This window comes from Ascaphus truei, chromosome 5, assembly GCF_040206685.1.
Source record: "Ascaphus truei isolate aAscTru1 chromosome 5, aAscTru1.hap1, whole genome shotgun sequence".
NCBI classification, from domain to species: Eukaryota; Metazoa; Chordata; class Amphibia; order Anura; family Ascaphidae; genus Ascaphus; species Ascaphus truei.
The window spans coordinates 133,586,789-133,612,952 of record NC_134487.1 but is presented as its reverse complement, the minus strand read 5'-3'; the positions used below and the strand labels follow the sequence as shown (position 1 = coordinate 133,612,952).

The 26,164-nt window shown below is 41.8% G+C and overlaps 1 protein-coding gene across 3 annotated transcripts in view; it reads left to right on the top strand.

Moving 5' to 3' along the window:
• The first annotated feature begins 23,660 nt into the window (after nucleotides 1–23,660).
• HRH2 (histamine receptor H2) overlaps nucleotides 23,661–26,164 on the top strand; it is a 93,227-nt gene continuing 90,723 nt past the window's right edge. For all 3 annotated transcript variants that reach the window (XR_012801731.1, XR_012801732.1, XM_075600888.1), the window contains exon 1: nucleotides 23,661–23,857. The gene's annotated coding sequence lies outside the window, so the exon portion shown is untranslated. The remainder of the gene's footprint in view (nucleotides 23,858–26,164) is intronic.

Genomic DNA, 26,164 nt, shown 5'->3' with positions numbered 1-26,164 from the left:
TGACCCTAAAAAGACTCCAACAGGTCGAGGCATAGCCCGACTCAATGACTTTGCCAAAAACGATGCAGTTTCAAAGGCCCCAACCCCTAGCGCCACTGCCGCTGTCCCATCAAGCTTGGAGTACCGTTCTAGTCACCCGGGATCAGGAGGTAAGACCAAGAAAACTCCCAAACTATCCACGGACTGGCGGGATTGGGTGACATTAGATGAGAGGGCTGATGGGGAGATTCCCGTATCAAGTAAACTACCAGTCATGAATCCCACAATATTTAGAACTGTGTTTAGGGGTAGACCGAAAAGTTTGCTGTCATGTTTGTCGGGTACATCAGGTGTGTCATCTATGTTAGATACCGAGGACGAATCAGTATCTTTCCCAGGGTCCACAGGTACTATCAAAAAGTGGTGGGATACATTATTTCAAGGATACTCGTTGCCAATGAAGCGCACCAGATTTGTATTGATTGACAGGGAAACTGTAGATCACTTGTGGGATGAGGGAACCTACTCAACTGAGGAAGCTGCTAAGGAACTTCCCAGGAGAATAAAGGAGATTAAGTTAGGTCTTGAAATACGTAAAGGGCCTTCCATACTTTACGAAGAGATAGCCCCAGATAGCCCCCTGTGTACTGGGTCTTACCAGGAAAGGCTCAGGGTAAGAAGCTGACTAAGCACAGTAGAGCCAATAGGGCTATAGTGACAAGATATAGGCAGTCTCATGGCTATGAGTATCCATGCATGCCTGAACCTATCATGAGAGAGATTGAGGAAAACAGAGAAGCCTGGCTCAGAGATGCAGTAATAGACTATTTACGTTCAAGAAATAGTAGTTCTGCTTATCAGACTGAGGAGAGGGTGTGTTACCTAATGAGGGTCTGGAGTGCAGTCAGTAGAAATATCCAGAAAATTATAGGTAATAGCTGGAATATTCTATGTAATGACCCCATCCTTGGCCCGTCTCTACAGTCCACACCAAGCTTCATCTACCGTAGAGCAAAAAATTTAAAACACTACCTGGCACCCAGTGATATTGGTCCCCCAATTGATTCACAATCGGGGACAACCTGGTTACCTGTAAAACCTAATGGCAATTTTAGTTGCGGTAGATGCAAAGCCTGCAAAATGCTCCATACTGACCGTAAAAAATTCATTTCAAATACAACAAAGGAATGTTTTACGGTGAAGGACTGCATTTCTTGCAAATCCACACATGTAGTCTATTTGCTCCAATGCCCATGTGGGTACCAATATATTGGACGTACTAAAAGATATTTGAGGATTCGGATACTAGAGCACGCTAGAAACATCAAATTAGGTTTAGAACATCATAGTGTTTCTAGACATTTTAAAAATAAACATAACTGTGACTCTAGTCTTTTGAAATATATTGGTATCCAAATTGTTAACATTGGAAGACGTGGGGGAGATAGAGACAAGATGCTTTCAAAACAGGAAAGTCTGTGGATTTATAAAATGCAAACTCTGTCTCCTTTAGGACTTAATGAAGAACTCGATGTTTGGTCCCTTTACTAAGTAATTTTAAAATTATTTAAAATTATTTTAATTTATTGTTTTAAAATATGTTAAAAAAATTTAATAATATTTTAAAATCTGCCATTTTAGAGTATAGGTGTATTCTCTATATAGGTCACAAAACTGATGTTATACCTCTCCTATATATATTTTTCTTTTTTCCTCTTTCATATATACCTTATAGATCTTTTTAAATAACAATTATATTAAGTGTTTGATTTTATGTACTAATATATGTTTTTTTATATTTCTAGCAACATCGCCAAAAAGTTTTTTGTTTGATTAATAAATATATTGTGTGTATTTTATGTAAAATTATGTTTGCTTAGAAACACTTGTGTTTTATTGTACCTCCCACATGAGAGGCTGGACTTTCTGATAAGCAGCCAATCATAAGAGATCTGTGGGTATATGAAGCGCCCCCATGAATTAATCCTCCATTCCCTGACGAAGTGTTGTAAACACGAAACGCGTTGGACTGAGGGCGCATTCATTTATTCCTACATACTGGATGTTTTAATACATTGTCTAATACATTGTCTAATTGCTCGCGACTCCAAGCGGGCACTATACGGGACATTCTTGGGACTTCCAGCTTCCTCAAGCAGTGACTCACTCGCGCACGACGCTGACGCCGCCCGATGACGTCACAGATGTGCGTCTAGCGTTCTCCGAGCAAACGGCTGACGGTGAGGTTCCCTGCAGCGGCATACATAGCCGAGTCATCCTCCGCCCCGTGTGGCGTTTTGAAGCTGGTGTGCAGAGGGCTGGATACAGTTGATAGGACTTTCCACCGTAACACTCGGTATCGGAGTGTTCTCTTCATCTGGAGTGGCAGTTCCCCTGCGGTGACGACTGCTGTACCCTGCATGCTGTTCCACGAGACCTGTGAGAAGCCAGCTAACCTAGAAGTCCTGTACCCTGAGCACAGATTGGTAACATGTCCATAACATGTTCTGCTTAAATCTAACTATATTGATGTACGTGTGATACTCACCAGTTTACCAATACAATTTTGTTTAAATATTGCACAATGAGGTTTTTTGCGCTGTCTCTTTCTTTGTTTTTGCACTGTATGTAAGGTGTTTTAAGTGACAAGTGGAAAGAAAGTCACTTTCCAGTTTTGCGCAGAGCAGATTGGCATATTGTGGCGCCACCCGAGTGCCCACAGCGGTCCCGGTTGTCTGGCGGTATGTGTCATTTCCAAATGTGAAGTAGTTATGGGTCAGAATAAATTCGATGCATTTAGGTACTATCTCTGTGAGTGGCTCCTGCGGTCCCAGAAAGTGTCCGCAGACTGCGATCCCATCCTCGTGGGGGATGTTTGTGTAAAGTGATTCTACATCCATGGTTGCTAGTAGTGTTCCTGTTTGGAGGGGGCCAATGGCATTAAGTTTGTTTAGCAGGTCGGAGGTGACCTGGATATAGCTGGGTGTGTTCCTGACAAATGGTTTTAGAATGCCTTCCCCCCAGCCAGAAATATTTTCAGTCAGTATGCCAGATCCAGAGATAATAGGGTGCCCAGGATTACCCTCTTTGTGAATTTTAGGGAGCATGTAGAATGAGCCAGGTTTGGGTTAGCGGGTCTCAGGTCCAGCATTTATTCTCTTGTGTGGATCAGGAATGTTTTAATGATCCTGTTGAGTTCTCTCGTGTATTTTTTTGTTGGATCCTCCTGCAGTTTGGTGTTATACTTTGCATCAGAGAGTTGTCTGTGCGTTTCCCTATATATATCCATATCCCGGTTAAAATTTTACAAATAAACTCTAAGGGGCCTATGCTATAAACCCTGATAAAAAAAACCGCTCTGCCGTTTACACAGCCAGTTTTGACAGCATTGCTATCACGGTATTCAGAAACTGACGAGTAGCCGGCGACGTGATGATCACCTCTCTTAAAAGGCCTTACCTGGTAATTTCTTTCAGCTATACAAAAAGGAAACACAAAAAAGAAATAACATAAATCCAAATTGAAAAACTTTATAATTTGACTCAAAATTACATCAAAATAACATTTAAAACATGATAAAAATATACTATTAGATCACTTGACCCACACAATCTATGCACAAATGGAATACTCCCAAGTCACAAACCCACAGAATTAGGGATGGATTAGTTCAGGGTGTAAAAAAGATGTTACTGCTTACATATGGAAGGGAATACACCCCGTGCAGGACTGGTGAATATCCGCAACTGGTTGGGTTTCCGTCGTCACGTCCGCTCTCCACTGCGTGATGACGTCATCTCTATGCGTTTCACGTAATATGACGCTTCTTCGGGAGTTATGTCCTAGTAACACCTAGTAACACCCATGGTTGCTTATTATTTGCAAGACCGACATTTCCTCAGCCAATGGGATTGCCTTATTAATAAAAACCTTCCAATCAATGCTAGTTGCTGCCGATGTTCAGCTAAAGCAATATTCAGCTTGCTGAACCATCAACAACAGTACACAAACAATACACAACTAATGAATAAACTACTACATAAAATTACATACATACTAAATCAAATGACAGCACAAATTATTATCCACTGACATGACATATATACACAGTGACAACACAAAACAATTCTAATCAAAACTATAATTGTCCCTAATGGAGCATAATACAATACAATATCCACACTGATGTGTACCAATTTAAACTAATAAATGACTATCTACTTAATATAAAATATAACTTTTACCAAATGCATAATGTATTATGAACATCTCTTGATATAAATGATCAAACCAATGATTAAACAGCTGATATTAAATGATATATAACCTAATATTTTAAAAACTATTACTATGCATAAATATTATATAAAATGATAAAATTGACACGGATGATATTGGAAATGAAAACTGGAATAGTGCATACACAGTACAAGATATAGGGGAGTCTTATTTGAGGAATGGGTCAAGTTCTATTAATTCATTGAGCCCACCTGGCGACTTATTCCCCAATGTAAAAATCTAATATTGCTCTCTTTGCAAGAGTTTCAAATCACGATCCCCTCTCCTGGGGTCTCTTGAAACTACTTCCACCCCCCTAAAACATAGTCCGTTACTTTTCCCTTGGTGATGGGTCAAAAAGTGCTGGGATAAATTATGAATTTTCTTCCCTTCGTCTAAATTACATTGAGCATTTTTGATCCCATTGATATGTTCAACAATTCTAGTTTTGAGGGATCTAATGGTTTTCCCTACATATCTTAAATTGCACGGACAGTTAATGTGTGGCAACTAATTAAATCATTAATGGGATGTTCTTTGTTTCTAATATCATATATGCTTTTATCTCTTAACATATATGCACACATCACACATTTGCCACAAACAAAATTCCCTTTGGGTTTCTGAAGAAAGTTACCACAAGGATGTTGCATTATGGTACTTTTCTTAAGTGCACTAGGCGCCAATAAGTTTTTTTAAATTCTTTGCTTTTCTGAAAGCTATTTTGGGTTTGGTAGTTAAATGATTATGTAACCCGGGGTCCATATGAAGGACACCCCAATGTTTCTGCAATATTTTCCTAATTTTCATTTCTTGGTTACAATATTCTGTAACAAACAAAGGTATATCTCCGTGTAATTCTCCCTTGCCAAATTGAACAGATTTGGCCTTGGGAATTAAAAGTTACTTTCTAGGATATTCCCTACTTTTCTTGATTGCTGTATCAATCGTAATGGGGTCATATCCTTTATCAATAAACCTCTTGGCTATTATTTGAGATTGTTTGTCAAAATCAGATACTTTAGAGCAATTTCTGCGAACTTTTAATTGTTAGCCGTATGGTATATTATTTAACCAACGGCGAGAGTGGTTGCTCTTGTAATCTAAGTATGAATTGATGAACACTTTCTTAAAAAATGTTTTAGTGGTAATTTGTTTATCAACAATCTTCAAATTTAGATCCAAGAAGTTTATCTCAGTATCACTGTTTTCTCCACTAAGCACAATATTTTTGGTATTATTGTTTAAAGGGCTGATGAATATATTCAGATCATGGGCAGACCCTGCCCAAATGATAAGTATATCATCAATATACCTCTTATAGTATACCAGGTATTGACTAAACTCATTCTGACACTAAATTCCAATTCCCACATCCCCATAAAAAGACTGCATAATTGGGGGTAAAACGGGTCCCCATGGCCGTCCCAGTGGTCTGGAGATAGAATTTCCCTTCAAAGAGAAAGTAGTTGTGATTGAGTATAAATAAAATACTATCAATAATAAATTGTTGCTGTGAAGTAGAAAGAGTGTTATCTTGGTGCATAAAATGAGTGACCGCTTCAACCCCCTGTGCATGGTGAATACAAGTATAGAGAGATGATACATCTAAAGTTACCCAGAGAAAATTATCCTCCCAAGTGATATTATTGAGTGAATTGAGAACTTCAGTGCTATCCCGTAAGTATGACGAGAATGAGGCTATGAGAGGTGCAAGGAAAGTGTCAACATAATGTGAAAGATTGGATGTGATAGATTCTATACCAGACACAATGGGACGGCCAGGGGGATCCACCAAAGATTTATGAATCTTGGGGATGTGGTATAGAATCGGGATCCTTGGAAAGGCATTGTAAATATAACTGAATTCTTTACCTGAAAGAATGCAACTAGTATGGGCCTTGTCTAAAAGATCTTTCAGGATAATCTGATATTTCAAGGTGGGGTCTCCAATAAGACTTATATATGAGATGTTATCATTCAAGTGAAGCAAAGCCTCTTTAAGGTAATCTTTGCAATCTTGCAAAACAGTACCCCCACCTTTATCAGCCTGGCGTATAATTAAATCACCATTTGCATTCAGTTCTTTCAGAGCTTGTCGTTCCTGTTGGCTCAAATAATTACAGATAATAACAATATAGGAAGCGCTCTAACAAAATAAAAGTCCAAACTTTTAGAAGAAATTTGCTGTGGTGCAGCTTGAAAAGTCGAAATTATTTCCAATTCCCAGCAGTAGTAAATGTTCAAGATATTCAGCGCTCCTCGTTGAAAGGGAAGATAAGAGAAAAAAAGAGAGAAAAGTACATGTAAATTTATTCTCTACTTCATCATACGTAGGAATCTTCTCCGTTACTCGGACAGATTACCCCCCGGGAGGCCTTTTACCACTCTTAAGGTGCTGGACAGGAAAAGCTTACGAGCAGCTCGGAGGAGCAAGTAATTGAGTCGGACATCAACGATCGTTGTCAAAAACCTCTCCTGTTTATTAATAGTCACAGTCAGGCTTTTATAGCCGAGCGAAAGTGTATATGTGCAAAGCTTACTTCCCTCATTACATGCTTATTTTGAAAGTGACCGTTGGAAAGTTACAGTTGGCCCAGTTTTGAGCGAAATCATAATTCTTGCTTGAAGTGCTGATACAGTACATAAATTTAGACTATGCATCGTTGGCTAAACTTCCTCTTTCTTCATTCCGAAACTATGTCTGAACATACATAGTCCAGGAGTTCTGCCAAAATTAATTGGGTTAAAGGTCAGTCAACAACATAATGGTAGTGTTAGTATAGACTGGTTACAGCAGACAAAATGGAGTCCCCTGACTGATATATACATTATCAGTACAATAGTGAAGTACGTTCATAACATATAGTCCATAAGTAGAAGCGGTGAGATATGGTGAGAAACTGGACCAGTTTCGGTGTGACACCAGGGAACCGGAAGTGACGTAGAACGCTGACTGGATCGGCGGTAGATGTCGCGGAGACCGGAGAGAGTAATTACGGAAACACATGAACTGGTCTGTCCCTGGGTGTTTTTACACTGTTTGTGTACAAATTTATGCCTGATTTTATATAAAGCGGAGCTTTAAAAAGAAGTCCCTTTTAATATTTTACGACTGTACGGAGGCGAAAAATAACCTTAAAGATATCTTTATATGCCTGGTACAGGCACTATAATGTACGTGCATATCTCACCACTTCTACTTATGGACTATATGTTATGAACGTACTTCACTATTGTACTTTTCTCTCTTTTTTTCTCTTATCTTCCCTTTAAACGAGGAGCGCTGAATATCTTGAAAATGTTCAAATTATTATGGGTCACATAATCTCTTTTATTATTGCACATACATCTGAAATCATTCTCAACCAATTTCCAAAAAGTTCAATGTATGGACCTTTGGACTCATAAGGGTAAAACAAAGACTTGGGTTTAATAGTGGTATGAGTTATATGTTTCGCTTGATCACTTTCTACATACAAGCTAAGTAGATCTCTAATGTATCCTCCTCATTAATAGGAGAGGGATCTACTGTCATAGCTCTTTCTGTTTGTATGTTAATGACCCGTACATTCTTGGTCCGAGGTGGGAAGGGAGCGATGATTTCGGGTACACACCAAGAAATAAAGAATAAAACAATAATAGTGCAGTATATTAACACATCATGGAATGTATTGAATATCTTGGCTCTGTAGAAATTCCTACTTACAGCAAGAAGGATATAAAAAGGCAGTTATCTGACTCAGTCAGTATAGGTGGAGATGGGTCTTCAACAGAAGGGTAGATTCGAGATCAGAGGGAACTTCGAAGAGAGACCATACGGATGGCAAAGGCTCAGATCCGGATGAGGTAGAATGTGCATGGAAGATAAAAACGGACCAATGGTATAGATCGCAATGACAGTATTTATCACACATAAACAAGGTTAGAAATGTACTTACAATAAGTACATAATCTATGTACACATAGAGGTATCGTGAGACAGTAAAGTGCTGGTCCCGTGTGGTAAAGCTGCTGTACCGTCCTTCTGAAACTCCCGTCTCGCCGCCGATGGATGGCGTCTGACGTCACATGAATCACTCCCTAAGATCTTCTCAATCAGCGCTGCTCCCTTCCTCTGTTAACACACGAGAACACTTCTCTGCTCTCGGGATCACAAGCCAAGGTTTGGATCACGCAGTACATTTCTAACCTTGTTTATGTGTGATAAATACTGTCATTGCGATCTGAGTCAGATAATTGCCTTTTTATATCCTTCTTGCTGTAAGTATGAATTTCTACAGAGCCAAGATATTCAATACATTCCATGATGTGTTAATATACTGCACTATTATTGTTTTATTTTTTATTTCTTGGTGTGTTCCCGAAATCATCGCTCCCTTCCCACCTCGGACCAAGACTGTTTTCTCTAGGGAATCTTTGCATATTCCTTGGAAGGTTGAGAAGTATCTTTTGGTTTCACATCATTTTTTCACAGTGTGTTTATATGTAACATTTTGTTTCACAATTTCTATATTATTGTGGGTGTTTCAGCGCCGATTCAAGTCACTTGGGTTCAAATGACCCGTACATTATCATAATTCAACTCCATCATATTATTAAATGCAATTCCATCTTTTACAGATTCATTCCCCATATTGTTGATTACCTCCCCAATTTGGGACATCTCATCATCATTTACATTGTCAGTGTTTACATCACTCTCATTTACTGGCTTTTTTTGGTCAGTGCAAGATATTTTAGCAAAATGTCTCTTGAGAGTGAGTTTCCAACGAAACTTCTGTAGATCAACATGTATGTTGAACTCATTAGGCTCATTCACTGGTGAAAAGGTGAGGCCTTTGGTAAGGACACTAACCTGTGCATTAGACAATGTATGATGCGACAAATTATAAATCCCATACTCTTTTAGATTTTCTACCGTGTATTCAATTTCTGGGAGTAAATTTTGTTGGTACTCCTGCCTCTGCACCCCCTATAGGTTCTCTGTTTCTCCCTCCTCTCAACCAGGGGAGTGGATCTGGTGTTTGGGAGATTAGGGGGGCCTAAGGTTTCTTCTTGGGTATTGCTCCCATTCCCCTGTGAAAATCCTTCTCCTTTTGCAAGGAACTGGAAGGAATTTGGGGGTTAGAAGGTACAGGTTCATTTGACACATTGTCACTTAATGCCTGAAAGGAGGTGGTGAGAGGTATTGGGTTAATAATCTCTCTCTGGGTATGAGTCTGATTGGGAGTATTGCTATTTTTACCTTCATTCGTATTTTTTAAAAATCTTTTCCCATGGGTATTCTTTCTATTACCAGATTGGTGTCTTAGATGTTTTGGGACATGATTTTTCTTACTCTTTCTATAATGGTATTGGGTATATCCATTATTGTTAGAGTGAATTGATTGCTCTCTCTTATCATGTGGAAAGAATGATTGACCATTAGAATTGGGGTTGGAGCGAGCAGGCACATGAGATTTACCATCATTGCTACTAGAGCCATTGACATCTGCATCTTGATGTTTAGCCCAATCATATTGATGATTCCCCTCGTAGTCCAATTTGTCTCTATTGTACTTTTTCTTTTTGAGGTTAATTTTACTTATCTCATATCCCTCAATTCTCTCCTTTAATTCCTTTCCAAAAGGGAGGAGTTGTTCTTCTGGCATTTCTTGGATTATTTGTGCCTTTAATTCTGCTATTTGCAATGTGAAATTATAGTATCTATTGCAATAGTATGTTCATCTATCAGCAGTTGTATAATATCAAAGGAACATTGATCCAAAATACCATGCCATTTAGTAATAAATTCCGCTTTATCTAAGTCATACGTAGGTGATTTCTTCCAGCTACAGAGAGAGCTGCTCAGAGAGACCCGCCTCTCCCTGTGCAAATCAAGCCAGCGATCAACATTTTTAATATAAAATGTAATACTGGTGTAGATGAGCAGGGGTCTCCGGAACAGAACCTTGTTGATTTGAGGTCCGGTGACCCCCTGCTTCCCGAGATACAGTCCCCGTTATGGGATGCCGGTATCTCCTATGCATTTAAATGTCTCGCGTTACGTGACCATGGGAATTAAATTCATAGGAGATACTGGCACCCCATAATGGCACCTGTATCTCGGGAAGCAGGGGGTCCCAGGACCTCAAATCAGCAAGGTTCTTCTCCGGAGAACCCCTGCTACAATACAGTAGTATTTACATTAAAATTAAAAAGCAAAAAAAAGTGTTACCGTAACGGCTATCCGCTATGATAATGAAGCTGCTTTAATGACATTTTTACTAATAGTGTGTGGGAGCATTGGGTCTCCTGAGATGAACCGCATTGATTTCAGCTTCAGGGACCACCTACTTCTTGAGTTATAGGCCCTGGTATTTAAATCCCCTGGTCACGTGACATGGACGATTTAAAAATGGCGACGGTACCAGCACCATACAAAAAACCCACCTACCCAATACATATTTAAAAAAATACATGTAACCCCTCATAAATACATTACATACTGTATATATATATATATATATATATATATATATATATATATATATACACACATCTAAAAAAAGACCCAAATGCAGCTAAAAAAACACCCCAATGCATCTAAAAATAGAGCCCAATCTCTTAAAGAAAATAAAATACATATAAAAAAACAACCTTCCCCAATACATATAAAAAATACCCCCAAGCCATATAAAAATACCCCCAAGCCCCCAATACATATAAAATATACCTCCAAGCCCCCCAATACATATAAAATATACCCTCATGCTCCTCAAATACATATACAATATACCCCCACCTCCCCAATACATATAAAATATACCCCCACCTCCCCAATACATATAAATATACCCCCACCACATCAATACATATTAAACATACTGCCACCACCCCAATACATATAAAATATACCCCCACCACCCCAATACATATAAAATATACCCCCACCACCCCAATACATATAAAATATACCCCCACCACCCCAATACATATAAAATATAAGCCCCCACACCAATACATATACTAAATACAACCACCACCCCAATAAAATTCAGACTTACCTTGAGGATGGCGTCAGGATGGACCTGGTGCCTGCGGGGGGCCAGTGACTGTAGAAGGGCGGAAAGGGGTCCGGTAGCTGTAGAAGAGCAAATAGTGGGGCCGGTGGCTGTAGAAGGATGGAGAGGGGGACGGTGGCTTTAGAGAGGTGGAGAGGGGGGCCAGTGGCTGTAAAGAGGAAGGGGCCGGTGGCTGTAGAGAGGAGGGGGGCCGGTGGTGGCTACAGAGAGGGGGTGCAGTGGCCGAGGTGTCTAAGGGTGATATGCACTGGGCCTCCCTCACGCCTGTGCGCATCGGAAGCCCAGCTGACTTCCGGCGCTGACGTCAGAGGACCCGGCGTCAGACAGGGAGAGAGAAGCCTGGAAAAAAGCTGCTGAGAGCCGGGGCCCGGCCGCGACCGGCAGCAGAGCCTGGCCAGAGGGGGTAAATTTTCAAAGCCGGCCGGGCCCTTTCCCCCTCAGCCGGCGGGCCCGGTACACTAACCCCGGCAGAGCCCCCGGTTGGCAGGCCTAGTATTAATACTGATCTAGTAGAAATACACAGACACTTGCAATATAGGAGATATAAATATATCCAGTCAATAAGCCTAAAGAGCTAAGCCAAATAAATATGTACAATAATAGCTGCTAATTGTATCCCTTTAAGGATTAATCCAATGCACATGTATTCAAATGCTATGTACTCATATAGCACAGTGACAGAATGCCTGCACTATTAAAACATATAATGCTGACAAGCGAAGTCACGGTGATCTGTGATGGCTATCTAGATATAAAAGCCATGAGCTGCGTCATGCTACTCAAGGCTTTTACATCTAAATCGCCATCACAGATCACCATGTATGTCCTAATAGTGCAGACATCCTGTCACAGTGCAATTGGAGTACATACCATTTGCGTACATGTGCGTTGGATAGATCCTCAAATTGACACAAGGACACGGTCATTTCCTGTATTTTATTGTTTAGATTAAACATACCCACTTTAATGACATTTATAAGCAAGTGTAGACATATATTATTTTATATCATTAAATGTTAAGTTTTAATAGCCTTGGTGTGCACCATTAATGTGCTTCTTTTTGGAGGGTAATTGGACATTACAGCTACTCTCTTTTCTGATCAATATAATAATAATAGAAAATCAACAAAAAGTCTTTGCCCTTTTTGAGATTGATATGCTGAAATCCGTGGACCAAAGCAACTGGCCGATCCGCTACGGATACAAATTCACCCCAAAAATGTGCCCGCCTCTAATTGTAAGCTTGTAAACCACGTCAAGGTGTCCCTCCTTTTTGCAAGTCCTAACACTATCTCTGTTAACCTCTCTAATGAAGGAAGAACTCCTACCCACCTTTCAATAGCAAGTATTGAGATGCAGCTGTGAATGACCAGTCTAATAAGACTTCATCCTCCATTAGGCCACGTTCAAGGTTATCACCACCGCGCGGCCAAAATGCCGTAAGGCCATGAGTGTGGCCATATACAGCGCATGCAAAAGATACATTTGATTTTGCCACGCAACATAGTTACATAGAAAAGGCCGGGTCACGTGCGCGGTTCAGCCAATGAGCGATAATCACTCACGTGACGTCACGAGAATGCCTCCCGTCGCGCAATTCTACAGGCTGAGTATCACTCCAACTACAGGCGAGAGTGACTTGCAAAAAGAGGGCACACTTTGACGTGGTTTGCAAGCTTACAATGCCCTGGCCAAAGAATTTAACTAAGTGACCCTCACTTATGAGAAGAGCTACAGATACGTTTTTAACTATCATTATCATGTTGATTGTAGCATTGGGATTTTCTGTCTTCTGCTTTTGAAATACTGTATATAGTAGCATGTTTGGTCGAGCATATGCAGGTTTCATGCAATTGATGTGTCATTTTGAAATAGGACGGAAATAGTCCTTGATGCTAGAGGTTCTGAAAAGTTCCCAGTGGAGAGCAATCCAAATATGCATTACAAAGAAGCATATAAACTTAATGGATTACAAATAAAGATGTTTTGTCCAACCTCATGTAGCACCTTTTCCCCCACCCTAAGTGAGATCATGTAGCTACCGGTGTATTCTGGTACTGGTGCATACCTGTTAAGTAGAACAAAAGGCCTGAGATCTCTGCGATGGTCTAGGGAGACATCAGGACAGGCTCTCAGTGATGGTTCGCCGGTCAGTTCAGCCCCTCCAGCACAGGAGGATCCTGGTGCAGCCAGGATGAACCTCATAGGCAACTCTTATTAGTGTTCACACTCCAGTCATCACACCAGAGAGGGTATAACTGGAGTTTATTAGGTACATCATAGATATTACAGGTTCCATTCCCTCAAGGCAGTACCCCGGGTTTGAGGACCTGAGCACCCCTCCTCAGCATACCTTACCCCATAAGAGGGCACGGCCTCAGCCCACTCCTGTCCAGGAGAGACTTACTGCTGCGTCCTCATAGCAGGGAGGGCAGCACAGAGCTAACTCCCAAAACCCTTAGGGCTGTTATATAGTGTGTGCGGCCGTCCGCGCGCGTGCCTGTGCGAAGGCGCGTGCACGTGTCGCACACATTTTGTATATATACTGTGCGCGACTATGTGTATGTATGTGTATATATGGGTATGTGTGTGTATATATGTGTATATATGTGTGTGTATGTATGTGTGTGTGTTTTAAAATAAATAAATAAATTAAAACCTGAAATAATTTTTTTAATACGTTGTACATACATACACATACACAAACTCATACATACACACACATACACACACATACACACACATACACTGGCGACACACTTTATTCGAGCTCGGCTAGTCCCACGAATTCGGGTATACTCGGGTGTATTGAGGTTTGTGACTGTTTTCTGCCCGAGTGCATTGCGTTATTTTCCAGGCAGGGATTGAAGCATTTTATTCCCGCTGGCTGCAATACTGCACAGTATATATATATATATATATACTGCATTACAATTCATGAATTTATGCCATCTGGTAGTCACGCGAAGCATTGCAGCCTATTAAATCCTAATCATTACCATTTAACAGATCAGCCGCCCGTCAGCCAGGCATGAACCGTGGCTGGGAAGGCAAACGCAACGGGGCTTGTCAGAGGTGAGGAGCGGCGCATTCCAGGTATCTGCCAGGTACATACTGGGTATTTGCTCGAATAAAGTGTGTCGCAGCAGTATACACTCATATACACTCATATACTTACATTTTCAGCGGCGGTAGCGGCGTGATTTCTTTCTTTTTTTTTTCTTTCCCCCTGTCGGCCGGTTCTACTCTTCTTGCCGTGAACGCACGCGGCGCCATTATAGAAAGGCTGACTAACTTCAGCCAACTAAAATTCCACGCGGTAGAAATCCCTGGATTCCAGCGGTGCACAGCTTAGTAGATTCAGGAGACCAGCAAGGTGTAGGTTAAAAATGGAACTTTATTAATAGAACATGGTGTAGCCTAACTCTAACCTCTCGAGAGAAACACCCTCCTTCCCAGGGGAGTGTCTGATGTGTCTCTGTGTCTCACCCACCCACCCACTTTGTGTCTCTGTGTCTCACCTAAGTGTGTCTCTGTGACTAAACCCTGTGTCTCACCCACCCACCCTGTGTCTCTGTGTCTCTACCACCCACCCTGTGTCTCTGTGTCTCAAGTGTCTCTATGTCTCACCCACCCTGTGTCTCTGTGTCTCACCCACCCAACCTGTGTCTCTGTGTCTCACCCACCCACCCTGTGTCTCTGTGTCTTTCACACACTCTCTCTGTCTCTCACACACTCTCTGTCTCTCACACTCTCCCTGTGTCTCTCAAACACTCTCTCTGTGTCTCTCACACACTCTCTCTGTGTCTCTCACACACTCTCTCTGTGTCTCTCACACACTCTGTGTCTCTCTCACACTTTTTCTGTCTCACACACTCTCTCTCTGTCTCTCACACAATCTCTCTCATTCTCTCTGTCTCTCACACACTCTCTCTGTCTCGCTCACATACACTCTCTCTGTCTTGCTCACACTCTCTGTCTCGCTCACACTCTCTCACACCCTCCCTATCTCTCTGTCTCGCTCACACACACTCTCTCTGTTTCACCCACACACACTCTTTCTGTCTCGCTCACACACACACTCTCTCTGTCTCACTCACACACTCTCTCTGTCTTGCTCACACTCTCTCACACCCTCCCTATCTCTCTGTCTCACTCACACACACTCTCTCTGTCTCACTCTCACACTCTCTCTCTCACACTCTCTCTCTCACACTCTCACACTCTCTCTCTCTCTCTCTCTCTCTCTCTCTCACACACACTCTCTCTCACTCTCTCACACTCTCTCTCTCACACTCTCTATCACACTCTCTATCACACTCTCCCTCTAACATTCTCCCTCTCACACTCTCTCTCTCACACTGTCTCTCTCTCTGTCTCTCTTTCTGTCTCTCTTTCTGTCTCTCACACACTCTCTCTGTGTCTCTCTCACACACTCTCTCTGTCTCTCTCACACTCTGTCTGTGTCTCTCTCACACTCTGTCTGTGTCTCTCTCACACTCTGTCTGTCTTTCACACTCTGTGTCTCTCTCACACTCTCTCTGTGTCTCTCTCACACTCTCTCTGTCTCTCTCACACTCTCTGTGTCTCTCTCACACTCTTTGTGTCTCTCTCATACTCTTCCTCTCACACTCTCCCTCTCACACTCTCCCTCTAACACTCTCTCTCTCACACTGTCTCTCTCTCTGTCTCTCTCTCTGTCACTCACACACTCTCTCTGTGTCTCTCTCACACACTATCTCTGTCTCTCTCACTCTCTTTGTGTCTCTCTCACTCTCTTTGTGTCTCTCACATTCTCTGTGTCTCTCACACACTCTCTCTGTGTCTCTCTCACACTCACTCTGTCTCTCACACACTCTCTCTCTCTGTCTTTCACACACTCTCTCTGTCTCGCTCACACACACTCTGTCTTGCTCACACTCTCTGTCTCACTCACTGTCCCGCTCACACTCACTGTCTCACCCACACTCTCTCACACCCTCTCTCACACCCTCTCTCTCACACACACACTCTCTATGTGTCTTTCACACGCTCTCTATGTGTCTCTCACACACTCTCTCTGTGTCTCTCACGCTCTCTCACACACTCTTACACACACTCTCACTCTCTCACACACTCTCACTCACACTCTCTCACACTCTCTCTCACACTCTCTCCCTGTCTCTCACACACTCTCTGTGTCTCTCTCACACACTCTCTGTGTCTCTCACACTCTCTCTGTGTCTCTCTCACACACTCTCTCTGTGTTTCTCTCACTCTCTTTGTGTCTCTCACACACTCTCTCTGTGTCTCTCACACACTCTCTCTGTGTCTCTCTCACACTCACTCTGTCTCTCACACACTCCCTCTCTCTCTGTCTCTCACACACTCTCTCTCTGTCTCGCTCACATTCTCTGTCTCACTCACCGTCCCGCTCACACTCACTGTCTCGCTCAGACTCTTTCACACCCTCTCTCACACCCTCTCTCTCACACACTCTCTATGTGTCTTTCACACACTCTCTATGTGTCTCTCACACACTCTCTCTGTGTCTCTCACACTCTCTCACACGCTCTCACTCACACTCTCTCTCACACTCTCTCCCTGTCTCTCACACACTCTCTCTGTGTCTCTCACACTCTCTCTGTGTCTCTCACACTCTCTCTGTGTCTCTCTCACACACTCTCTCTGTGTCTCTCTCACTCTCTCTGTCTCTCACACACTCACTCTGTCTCTCACACACTCTCTCTCTGTCTCTCACACACTCTCTCTGTCTCGCTCACACACACTCTCTGTCTTGCTCACACTCTGTCTCACTCACTGCCCCACTCACACTCACTGTCTCACTCACACTCTCTCACACCCTCTCTCTCACACACACTCTCTATGTGTCTTTCACACACTCTCTATGTGTCTTTCACACACTCTCTCTGTGTCTCTCACACTCTCTCACACACTCTCTCACTCACACTCTCTCACACTCTTTCACACTCTCTCTCACACACTCTCTCACACTCTCTCCCTGTCTCTCACACACTCTCTCTCTGTCTCTCACACACTCTCTCTGTGTCTCTCACACACTCTCTCTCATTCTCTCTCTCTCTCTCTCTCTCATTGTCTCTCTCTCTCACACACTCTCTCTCTCACACACTCTCTCTCTCACACACTCTCTCTGTCTCGCTCACACACACTCTCTGTCTCGCTCACACACACTCTCTGTCTTACTCACACTCACTGTCTCGCTCACACTCACTGTCTCGCTCGCACTCTCTCACAACCCCTCTCTCTCTCACCTTCTCTCTCTCTGTCTCTTTCCCACACTCTCCCAAACCCTCTCACACCCTAGCATTTTAATTTTCAAGGATGGGAGTCTGAACAAGTAATGTACTTGTACCTTTGAGTGATTTATTCATCTCAGCTCACTTCATTTTCACTACCCAATATCCAGTGTTGCAAACAATACAGGCAATAATGATACAAAGAAAACATTGGCATAATCAATCTTATGCCACATTAATAACACAGAGCTTTAAAGTACTGCTTTTTATATGTGCCTGTCTCATTTATTCTGCCATTTTTATTTGCAACACATGGTCACCGACATGCGGGAAAAGCAGAGATAATTGTCCCAAGCCCAAGGCTGCGGTCCCCCCTGGCCGGCACTTGCGTTGGACCCGCACAGACGTCGAACCCAACATCTGTGCACGGCACCGGAAGCCTGAGACCTTTGGGTGTGTTTTTGTGGGGGGGGGGGGACTATTGTGTTTGGGTATTGTTGCGAAGTAATGCGTGGGAGGGAATTGTGTGTGAGTATTTTGGGGGGGACAGTGTGTGGGTATTATGGAGGGGATTGTGTGTGGTTATTATGGGGAGATTGTGTGTTGGTATGTGGGATGGGGGTAATCATGTGTGGATTTTTGACGGGGAAGAATTTTGTGTTGGTCTTGTGAGGTGGGGAAATGTTGTGTGAGTATTGTCGGGGGAATGTGTGTGTGTATTGTGGGGCGGTAGGAAGTGTATGTGGGTATTGTGCATGGGGGGATTGTGTGTGTGGAGGTATTGTGGGGGGAATTGTAGGGGAGAATATTATGTGGGTATTGTGGGGGGGATTATATATGTACAGTGGTGTGAAAAAGAAGTACACCCTCTTTGAATTATATGGTTTTACATATCAGGACATCATAACAATCATTTGTTCCTTAGCAGGTCTTAAAATTAGGTAAATACAACCTCAGATGAACAACAACACAAGACATATTACACCATGATTTATTTAACAAAAATAAAGCCAAAATGGAGAAGCCATGTGTGAAAAACTAAGTATACCGTATCATTCAATAGCTTGTAGAACCACCTTTAGCAGCAGTTACTTGAAGTAATCGTTTTCTGTATGACTCTCCCATCGTACTTTCAGTGTCCCTTCTGCTAACACCACCTCCTCCTCTATTGATCTCTTTGTGGGGGTACCCCAGGGCTCTGTCCTGGGACCTCTTCTCTTTTCTCTGTACACACTCTCTCTAGGTGACCTAATAACATCTCTTGGGTTTAAATATCAACTCTACGCTGACGACACACACATTTACTTTTCAACACCCGACCTTACACCTGCTGTACAAACCAAAGTTTCTGAATGTCTCTCTGCTATATCATCTTGGATGGCCCTCCGCCGCCTTAAACTCAACATGGCTAAAACAGAGCTCCTCATACTTCCTCCCAAATCTGGCCCTACTACCTCCTTCCACATTACTGTTGGAAGTATGATCATTCACCCTGTAGCCCAAGTAAGCTGCTTAGGGGTCACACTGGACTCCTCTCACATTCAAAACGTTTCTAAAACCTGTCGCTTTTCCTCCGCAATATAACAAAGATACGCCCGTTCCTCTGTTGCTCGACTGCTAAATCTCTGACTCATGCCCTCATTCTCTCCCGTCTTGATTACTGTAACCTCCTGCTGTCTGGCCTTCCTGCCTCTCACCTTTCTCCCCTACAATCTATCCTAAACGCTGCTGCCAGAATCACTCTGCTCTTTCCTCAATCTGTCTCTGCGTCTCACCTCCTGAAATCCCTCTCCTGGCTTCTGATCAAATCCCGAATCTCACACTCGATTCTCCTCCTCACTTTTACATCCCGTGGTCACGTGATCAGGACGTTAAAATGCAGAAGGGCCACGGCTGTGCACAGCTTCACAGCGTCTCACTCGCACCTCACAGTTGACTTCCGCGTACGTCACTTCCGTGGTCGCGTCATAGGTGAGGGCGGAAGCGCAGTCTGCCTCTGGAGTCAGCCCCAATCTTGCCAGTCCTTCAGCTCTCCGGTTCTCAACGCTAACTCTACGCGTTTCGCTAATTGCTTCTTCAGGAGTTATGTAGGTGTGAAGCTGTGCACAGACGGGGTCCTTCTGCATTTCGGCGGTTCTCTCCCATGCCTGTTTTTTATTTGGAACATGTGAGTTCAACTTACTCCTGATACTTTTATTGAATATATTGGTCGAACAGTATGCACTATTGTGGCGTTTTCTTTTTTATATACACCTTACTTATCCATTGAGGGATATCCTGACACTTGTGCATCGCAAGGGCTCCAGTCAGAGAGAGATGGATCTCTGACATGCTTGAAATCACGATAAGTTCTGTGAGTGCTATTTTTTATAGCTAACAGGGTGATATATACCAGTATCTACAGTCTGCACTATATTTGCTTTATTTTTCTTTCACATGTATCATTGAACTCCTCTGCGCTCCTCCTCTCCCCCAAGCAAAGAAATTCTACATCCTGGGACCTGGAACAGTCCCACTTGAGGAAGTTGAGCAGCATTATACACATTTTATTACCATTTTTTCACTGGTTGGTGAAAGGTTTTATAAGTGTTTTTTCACATTATGTGGTTTACTTAAATATTTTTGACACTGTTTTTTATATAATCACTTTTTGAAGCGCCCAGTCCATCCTCCACTCCCCCTCTTTTGTCTTCCTGCATACTGCAAGGGCAACACGCCAAAAACATGCCGAGTTCAAACCCCTGCCGAGAGTGCTTTTTCGGCGCTTATTGCATGGAGCCCCATGCCTCTTCTATGAGAATCCATACTAACTGTTTCATATACTGTATACCTTACTAAATTAAGCACGTATTATTTAGTATTCACTGGAAATGTAAGACACAAAAAAAGTTGATGACTACAAAATACAGTCAACCTACTGCTTCTAACAATCTCTCTCCATGTATATTTAGAATGATGAATATAAAAAAAATAAAGAAAAAACTTTAGCTGGTGGAGAATGGGATTTTATAGAGTACAAGTGATATATTAATGTCATTTGTTAAATACAAAGTCTGTTCACCTGAACTTTGTACACGTCTCTGTTTATTGCTCATGTCGGAGCATTTAAAGTACAATAATTTATTACATGAAAAGGTCTGGTCTACTATGGTAATAACAGAAGTTACTGGGATCCTCCTGCTTGGATACACAGAGGCGTATTCATTAAACTGTGATACTAGTACTGATCGTGGCACTATTGCACTGAGACTTCCATTGTAATCCCTGGGAGTTTCTGTGCGTTAATGCACTAATAGGCACTATCACAGTTTAATAAATAACCTTGACAGGCTCTAGACTGGTTAATTCTGAGATTTCAAATTGGTGTAAAGCACCTATAGGTGTTTTATTTTTGATTACAGAATGTTTTCAGTTAGTGCTCCGTGTCATAGAACAATACCCGAGTACTGTTTTTTACTGCCTCTTTATCGTCTATTTCCGACTTCGACATTTCTTGTCAATGTTTAGCTCTTTTTCAGGTGAAAAAGGGTGCTTATGTTTACAATAGTATATCACTATATCACCCAGCAGCACTCTCTCGCTCTGTAGAGCAAATATTCAATGTGCCGTGCTTACATATTCCTGTGCTGGAGAAGCATTGAGCTCCATTCAAATGGACAAAGATTTTCTGCGGCACGGTATAGACGGTTTCACAGCTTAACCGAGAGGAGTTAGCTAAAAGACGACAAGCAGCTGAAATGTGTTTTACTGGTAAAAGGCATCTAAATGTGACAGAAACAGGGAGAGTCAGAGTGATGGTGCTAGGCACTGCACTTTCCCAAATACACTTCTCACAAGCTTCCTCTCACATGAATAGTGTATAAAAATGTTTTCAGAAATTAGCAATATTTTGTTTGATTGAATTACAGACGCAGCGGCCATTATTTTAAGGCATCACTGCGCTGTTTTCGTGTGCGCTGCTGTACTTCACGCGGCATGAACGCGGCCAATCGCCCCAGGCACGCGCGTTTATCGCGGTTGCTTTGTTTGAATTTTATGGATTGTGTGCTATTATATGCAATGAAATGAATGAATTGTAATGTGTACAGTACTGTGCTACTGTGCTACTGTGTCAATTTCAGGTGTTTAAAAGCCAGAACACTCAAATGCTATTTTACGCACTCGCCTGTACTCGCATCTTAAGGCGGTACGGTTGGAAGAAATCCCGCGCCATGACAAGGGTATTCCGAGGTATAAACCGCGTGATTTCCTAAAATTCTGGCTGCTGCATCTGTGAAAGGTGGCCATATGTGAGGTAATACAATGGATATTTTTTTTCTGTGATTGTGTGCAAAATTTGCCAAATGTTCATAACTTTGACAAAAACAATTGCCTACAGTTTGATGAACATTGTGGTTAATATTGTTCTCTGCGTAAAATATTCACGTTTGGCGTTATTTTGTGAAAACTATTTTTTCACCAGCTGGAATTGGCCAAAATGATGCAGAATCTTCTACACAGCTTCATCGATACATCCCAAAATCTCTCACACGAGGAGCAGTGCAACAGCTTCATTACATGCCACTCACACAGCATATTCTCTGTTATGAAAATGACTTTTAAAATGTAGATGGAATTTGGGTTTGACTCTGATTAATGAGTTCTTGCAGCCCTGGGGTGAGTTGATCACTGATTATTTTACGTTTCCCATCATGGAAGCTGCAAACCTTCATTCTTCTTCCCAATCTGCAGGGCAGTGAGTTCACGTGTCAGAAATACAAATATTTTGACGGCAAACTGGGACCACCTGACTGGAGTTTTTTTGAGGTTTATAGCATTTGGTCTAGATCCAGCAAACATCTGAGAGGAAAACCATTTCCCTCCTGTGCTGCTTTGTTTCTTCCTGACAAAATGTTCCGTGTTGATTTAAGATACAGTACAGTAGGTGCGAGCAGGCACATACACCAAGTCAAATCTACCCCTTTTTCCACTCTCTCTGACCATGGCACAAGCTCCCAATCATTTTGTCACATTGCACCTCTTCCTGTTACAGAAATACGCCCTGGGCATACAATTACGTAGGTGATATGCCCTACCGTGTGAGCTCTGTGACGATAAAATTAACCCTTTCTGAAACGTAATAGTAATGTTGCTGCTTTGTTTCTAGATGCCCCGTGTGGCTTTTTTAGACATACTGTAAACCTCTGCCGAAGTTGGGTTTACATTACACAAGTATCTGGTCAGTTTAAAAGGAGAAAGATCGTCCACTTTTAGATCTGTGATTGAACAGGCACATTTTATTCTGATAATTAATATACAATCCCTATATATGTCAAGCGGGATTGCTGCTCTGAAAAGGAGCAGCACTCATTATTATGATTTCATCCCAAATTTCTTCTGATGGGGGAAAAGGAATCAAATGTTATTAACAGGGCCATTGAAAAAGCTCTTTGATTTTGATATTTGTTTGCCTATGTCTGGAATCCAAACCATGTGCAAACTCATATTCAGCACATACAGAAGTCACACAAAGTACAGTAGATGGAAGTAATGAACACCCCACCCACATAACTCAGCTCACCGTGTTTACAAACAATCCTTCACAAAAACGGGCTATAAAATATTTATACAGTAGGTGAATTATCTTTGTTAAAAAAAAAAAAAAGTAATAAATCAGCCAGATTTAACTTTAAAAAAATGTCACTGTCACTGGTTCATTCTAGTCTTAAAACAGAGTGTTTCTTTTGGTAATCACATTAATTTGGATTGCGCCTCTCTCATTGATAAATTGCTCTCATTCATATTTATCAGGGACCTTACATATTGCAATAGAGTCTCGCTCAGTGAAGTGTGCATGTTATCTTGAAACAGTCTGCTAGTGGTTCAGAAACCAAAAACCTCATTCATTTAGGTAATTGGACCTTGTCAACTACAGGTATGAGAGGTCCTGCGGTGAATTGTAGGGGGTTAACAGATTATTAAACAGTGAAGCAGTGCGCCGAGGTACATCAATCTGTAGAGGGTTGCCGAATAATGAAGCTGGCCTGTGAGATTACAGAGCGATGTCCCTCCCACCCCTCTCCCTGCCTGTGAGTCACTCTATATTCAGATCAATGCCTGCTGTATGCCTATGTGAGAGAAAGAAGGATCCGCAGTGAGAAGTAGCAGACCATTCCGTCTGGGCTCACTGTGTGGATCTGTGCTGTTCTTTTTAAGGGAGATTGTTGTGGAGACACGAGACCCTCTCACCACTTCTTGAGCCCACCGCTCTCTATACTGTAACTCTTTCCTGCTCAGGTAAGAACTTCATCATATCACAGATGTCACACCCCAAATTATGTCCTGATCAACAATTATAGCATAATATATGTGATTTAATACATGTGTATTACCTCTGGGTTTTTGGGTCTCAAATTTAGTTCCCAGAATCAGTTAATTATGACTTAGTCAGTCAGACTTCTATGTTGCTCACCACTATAACTCAACATCTATTACCTTTTTTATTTATTCCCACGTGATAAATTATTATAAATTGTCCTCTCATTATTATTATCATCATTTATTTGTAACGCGCCAGCATATTCCGTTGCGCTGCACAATAAGGTTGGAGTACAAAATAACAATAAGTAACAAACAGAAACACATTGTTACAGTAGGTACTGTAAGGAGGGCCCTACCCAAAGGAGCTTACGATCTATAAGGAAAGGTAAGTGGAAACATAAGGTACAGGAATGTATTAGCTAATGGCCCCATAATGGAAATCACTAGACCATAATTAGTGATACTTGTTTTGCAGTCCTCTGACTACAGTAGGACATAATGTTACTTGACATTGTTTTAATTTTGAAATGAAATGCTTTTAGTTATAGATTGGCTCTTGTTCTATAAGGTGTGATAAATGCAGTTGATGTGCTATCGCTGGAAAATCCCCATTAAAGTAAATGGGGCTGTTCATGCGATAGCACTTGATAGCACTTCATCTGCGCTGATCACACTTCACAGAATAAGGGCCAGTATTGACTTAAAGCTGTGCAGCACAGATTTTGTTTTCATAAGTCCCTTTTAAGTGCTTGTAGGAGTTCAAGAGAGTTTTTGCTACATTGCACAATGAATGTCTCTTGCAATCTATTCACAAACAGGCATTGGTTCTCAACTACAGCACATAGCACATCTATTTCATTCAATTAAACACAAACATAGAAGATAATATGTTATTTGTTCAATTGGGGTTGATGATTGTGACATTAACACAGTTTAGCAGTGCAAATAAGCCTAATCATTCTGGTACAGTGACGTTATCAAACTCCTCCAAATGACACCAGTTCATTAATGTGATTTTACAATTGCATATACTGTATCTGGTGTTGCAGAGTACATTGGGAATTGATTCATCTCAGGCTAGATAATCAGTGAAGTTGCACCTTGTGTTTGCTAAAAGTAAGATTCTGCCTAGGCATTGTTGTTTGTGTTTATTATTATAGTAAAATGTACAGGTCCAAATTTTCTAAGCAGTCTTCTACCACAAGTCTCCTTCTGGCACGGGAAGACACTTTTTTAAGCCCTTTGACTTGAATCGGCTGTAAGGTATTTTCCAGTGCCAGAAGGTGCCTTATGGCAGAAGACAGCATAGTACATATGGCCCTTAATCTGCAGCCTAGGCTTCTATTTCAAACAAATATCTGTACATTTGAATGTTTAACATGAACACTGATTCTGTGTAGGGGATCTAAACGATGTAATAAATAAAGTTATTATTAATAAACCTGACTGTTGTAAAATAGAACACGTCTATGCATTCTACATCCAGGTCTGTATTGGTAAAACGAATGTCTTGTCCTACAGACCACCAAGATCCAACAAATATTCCGACCATTTTTGGTGTGCCATCCTGGTCACCAAGTACTTTCAGGAGCTGTAGCAACATAAGTATAGCTCATTTTGTGCAAGGGGTTCTGTTTGTCTTTACTGTATAGTGGGATGAAAATTTTTCTTTTTGAGGGTAGCCCTAGGATCTTGAACTTCTTACCAGACCTAGTCCCTGCTTTGGGAGGGACACTAAATAATGACATGGTGATGATGGTGAGGATGATGGTGATGATGAGTGTGTGAATTGTTTTATCTGTTGTTGGAAGGAACAGCCAGAGGAGGCAGACTGCAACAAAACAAAAACATTTCTGCTTGGGGTAGGGTTTTTTAATTTGGTCACGGCAAAAGAACCGTGGCCAAACGTCCTAGACGTGTGAACCAGGCCTCAAGGTTTTATCCCCACAGAATATTGTACTTTGTTGGCTTCCTGACAGATCATTTATTTATGCTAGCAGCATCATTTGTTCACATTTGTGCCACTATATATTTAGCCCCTTACGTGCTGGGATGCATTGCAGGCCACCCGTCAGTAAAGGGGTAAAGTGGCGATGCAGACTTGTAACAATGTTTGTTATGCTGTCTGCAGTCATTTCTGGCATTTGAAAAATATTTTTATGTTGCAGTTCTGGACTTTGACCTGTTATTTGTACTAATGTACAGTTTACAATAGCACGTGCATAGCCTGTATGCATAGCCACATGAATAGTGGCTGCATACCCACACAAATCCACGATTGCT